Below are 4,849 nucleotides of genomic sequence, written 5' to 3' on the forward strand. Positions count from 1 at the left end.
CCTCCTCCTCCTCTTCTTTCTTCTTCTTCTTCTTTTTTCTTCTTTTTCCTTTTCTTCTTCTTCTTCTTCTTCTTCTTCTTCTTCTTCTTCTTCTTCTTCTTTTTCTCCTTCTCCTCCCTTCCCCCTTCACTTCCTCCCCCTTCCCCCTCCTCCTCCTCCCCCTTTTTAAGAATTTTGTCTGGATCTTAATTTTAATAGAATCTCCATAGCACAGTTGATGACTCAAACCCAAGGCCAATGGAAAAGAATCCTCTGCATTCAATTCCATCTCCCATTCCAAGTCTCACGGTGACTTAGTCTTTGATTCAGACAGAAGGCACTTCAGATACACACAGAACTTCTCCAAAGAGTATTGGTAACTGTTGTTTGGTTTATCAGTGAGCATTGATAATTATTGCTTGGGTTGGGGTTATTCTGGTTCTTTTGATTTGTAGGAACTGTTTAGAAGAAGTCGAATGTTAAGCAGCCCTAGCTGCTCTGGAACCTGATACATAGACTAGGCTGGCTTCGAACTCACAGAGAGCTCTCTGCCTCTGCCTTTTGAGTGCTGGGATTAAAAGCTCACACCAACATGCCTCTCTACTCTTTTCCTTTTCCTTTCCCCTTTGAAACAGAGTTTCGCTATATAATCTCACGTTTGTGATCCTCCTGCCTCAGCATCCTGAGTACTGGAATCACAGGTGTATACTGCCAAATTCAGTTTAGAAATGCAAGTTTTTAAAAATTGTTTTGCTTTTGTTTTGTTTTGAGACAGGGTTTCTCTGTGTAGCCTTGGCTGTCCTAGACTTGCTTTGTAGCCCAGGCTGGCCTCTAACTCACAGAGATCCACCTACCTCTGCCTCCCTGAGTATGCCACCATGCCTGGCTTCCCAATACTTTCTACATACACTCTTTGTTCAGTCTGGCCCATGTGTCTGATTAGGCCTGAATATCTCCTGTATCCAGGTCATTTGCCTGGCAGAACACAACTAGGACTGGCCAGGGGCTTTGGACTTTCTATTTATCATGCAAGCAATGCACAGCAGTGGAAGAATGGGCTCTTTAGTCAGACATCAGTGGATTTTTAAATTTCAAATTTAAGATTTAAAAAGTGTGTGTGTATGCATGTGTGAGTATGTGTGGGTGTGCATGAGTGTGTGTGTGCACACACATGTGAGTGTGTATCTGTGCATGCCTGAGTGTGTGTGTCTGTCACAATGCACATATGAAGTCAAAGGACAAGTGGTGGGTATTAGTTCTCTCCGGGTGTCCAGGTCAGGATGTCAAGCTTGGCATCAAGTGAATTTTGGAGTTTTGAGGAAAGGTTTCACTCTGTAGCCCAGGCTAGCCTTGAACTCACACAATCCTTCTCCCTCAGTCTCTCAATGGTTGAAATTATAAGGCAGAGTTGCTGTGCCTGACTCTATGGATTTGATGACAACCGAGTTGTAGGTGACTTTGAGACCTTTCACCTGCTCTTCAGTTTGCATAACTATAGCATTCATCTATGGTTATTAATATGTTAAGATGAAATAGGCAAAATGCAAGCACAGAACTTGGTGTACAGTAGGCTCTTAAAGGAAACAACCTCAGTGTGTAGGTGCCAGGTTATACAATTTTTCTATTAAGATGAGTTGTTTTAGTGAGTTGTCCACACCATACAGCCAACAACAGAAGAAAGGATGGAATTCAGGTTACTTCTCCGCCCCCAACAGATTTTTTTGTTTTGTGTGTGTGTGTGTGTGTGTGTGTGTGTGTGTGTGTGTGTGTAGCCTTGGCTGTCCTGTAACTCACTCTGTAGACCAGGCTGGCCTTGAACTCAAAGAGACCCCCTGCCTCTGCCTCCTGAGTGCTGAGATTAAAGGTGTGAGCCACCACTCCCCTTCAGGTTGCTTTTTAACAGACTGACTTTATAGTGCACATATGCATGCAAGCATATGTTAATGTGTGCACACATATACACACACATCAAGAATAATAAATAAATACTTTATATACTGCTCAGCAGCTCCTTTATCTCCCCCAGTCCAGGGTGTCAAAGTTTGGAAACTTTCCAGAGCTGTGACTAAAAGACAGGACTGGTTCGGCTGGGAACGGCAGTGATATGCCATGATTCTTGCCACAGCGTCTTCATTTGCAAGAAGGGGCTAGCCAACCTGTTACTTATCATAAGGATTAGTTATATATTGGCACTATTCTGTGAACTTCTTAAAATATGTCATTATGTGTCAGATGTCCTCCTAAGACAGTGCTCCCAGGACTGCTTTGAGTCACTAGCCCCCTGCCTGCCAGTATCAGGGAGCTGTGCAATATAGAACTTCAGCTCTAGCTAGCCTAGATTTTGACTGTTAGCCTCTCTCCAGTTTTTTCTAATTTCTGTTTTTTTTTTTTTTGAGAGAAACAATAAAAAATGGATATTAAAAAAAATCTTTTAAGCTGGATATGGTGGCACAGGCCTTTAATCCCAGCACTTGGGAGACAGAGGTAGGCAGATCTCTGTGAGTTTGAGGCCAGCCTGATATACAGAGCAAGTTTAAGAACAGCCAAGACTACACAAAGAATCCCTGTCTCAACAAAACAAAAACCAAAACAAAATAGCCAAAAAATCTTTTAAAAATTATTTTTATGTATGTTTTTCCTACACACACACACACACACACACACACACACACACACACACACACACACACGTATGTATGTGCCTAGTGCCTGCAGAAGTGAGAAGGTGGCAGCAGATCCCTTGGAACCAGAATTATGGATGGAGGCACCATATAGGAGCTGGGACTAGAACCCATGTCCTTTCTGGGGACGGCAAACGCTCTTAGTTGCTGAGCCATGTCTTCAGCCTCCTCTTTTTTTTAATCCTTTTGCTTTTTGAGACAGAATCTTGCTCTTTAGATCAGGGTGGCCTGGAACTCTTGCTCTCAAGCTTTGTGAGTGTCGGGATGGCAGGACTGTCCATCACACACCTACCTTAGACTCAGGTGCTTTTATGTGGATGCCACAGTCTAAGGAGAAGGAGCTTTTCCGACTGAGCCATCTCTGCAGCCCAATTACCAGCTCCATCTAAAGGCGAGGAAAGCAGAGTGGGGCTAAGTAGTTTTCACAACATGAGAGTGCTAGGAAGTGGTTTTGTCACAAGATAAACTTCGGTGTTTCTAAAGCCAGCAGTCAAGTCCCGACTACTCACTCGGTGAATCTGGGGACATTACTCAGATTTGTGCTACGTGATACTTTTGTCCTTTTCTCATGTATATGTATTGACAAGCTCATTAGCGGAACTTTCAATAGTCATGTTGGATAACTAGTTTCTCTTTTTCCTTATACTTTGGTTAAAATGACAGTGCCAGGGATAGGAAAAGGCAGGCACGATGACTTTCTTGCAAGGTTGTCCCATTTGAACACTCCTGGCTATGTATAAAGTTTTTTTTTTTAATAGACTTTCTATACTTGATATTCTTTAGGATCCCAAATTTTGTATCCTCTCACTAAACTGTGAAATATCTAGCACCTTTATATTTAGTAAAATGTGCTTTCCTTAACACTCAAAAGGGTAGTGACCAAAATTCTTTGAAATAATGAAACATTGGAAACTATGTGGAAATGCATGTGTACTCTACCTTTCCCTGAAGGATGTGAGCCATGTGGCCTACTTGTTCCTAAGATTTTTCAATTCATTTACAAAGTTAAAGAATAATTTTTTTTAGAGTCTGAATTCACTTTTGTTTTGTTTTAAGTTTGAGGACTTTTTTTCCCCCCTCTGAGAACACTGAATCTACTTTTTTTCTTAGGTCCAGGCCTGATGTCAACCATGTTACACACAGTTCTGCTGAGTCTACAAAGCACTGCCTCTTTTAATCTTGCCAACGCGCCCTCTTACTCTACCATCCAATAATGATGCTTTTGTTTACTGAGATGGGCCCCAGTCTCTTTGGTGAGCAGTCCCTCTTATTGCAGTAAGTTCAAACGGTTCGTTCTCTTCAGGTCATTTTACACCTGTCTTCTTTATGGGAGGTTTTACTGAGCCTAAACCACAGTTCCAAAACAACAGGAACAAAATAGAACAAAGTTCAAGTGAAATCACTATCGCTGCACTATTTTTTTTTTTTTTTTTTTTAAGCAATCATCTTCATCTGTTGCTAATTTAAAGCCGCAATGGACCAGCTTGAAAGTCAAAGCCACACCCCCTTCTGTTCCTTTTTTTTTTACTCCTCTTAGAAGCAGTCTTTTCTCTTATGAAAAATTCTTTCCCTAGAGTTTTGTCCAACCGCTCTGCTCAGCAGGCCACCTCTTGGATATGTCCATTATTGAGGTCTTAAAACGTCTCAAGATTTTCCAATCCTCTGCTGACGCTCTACGCCATCGTCCTATTTTTTCCCCAGTATCCTTCTCTGAAAAATGTCTTCATTACTCATTTGTTTTTCTGTCTACCCTGCGACTGCAAAAGGTACCACGACCATGCTGACAGCTGCAGTTGCATCCCCAGTGTCCAGAAACCTGCCTGAAAGTTGTAAACAAATTGCTGATGTTGAGATTAAATGAGTAACTATCCACTTTACCTCCTCCTTTCCCCTTTAAATAAATACCCTCCAATAGGCACCACTGGGATTACAGCGCCAGGACAGCGAGAACTAGGTGAAGGGCTTTCGGGCTCAGTACAGGCTTGTAGTACCTGCCGTTGCTCTGGGCAACCACTGTTTCCCACTAGACGTGTGTCGTCGCCCCGCCTGTCCTGCTTGGCCCCACCCCAGGACTTTGAGACTCGGTACTGTGCTTAAAAAAAAAAAAAAAAAAAAAAAAAAGGGCACAGTCCCTTTAAGCCGCGGGGAAGTACACTTCTGGTCACGTGGCCCACGGACACCGGAAGGGG

Source organism: Acomys russatus, chromosome 17 (assembly GCF_903995435.1).
Source record: "Acomys russatus chromosome 17, mAcoRus1.1, whole genome shotgun sequence".
In the NCBI taxonomy this organism is placed as follows: Eukaryota; Metazoa; Chordata; class Mammalia; order Rodentia; family Muridae; genus Acomys; species Acomys russatus.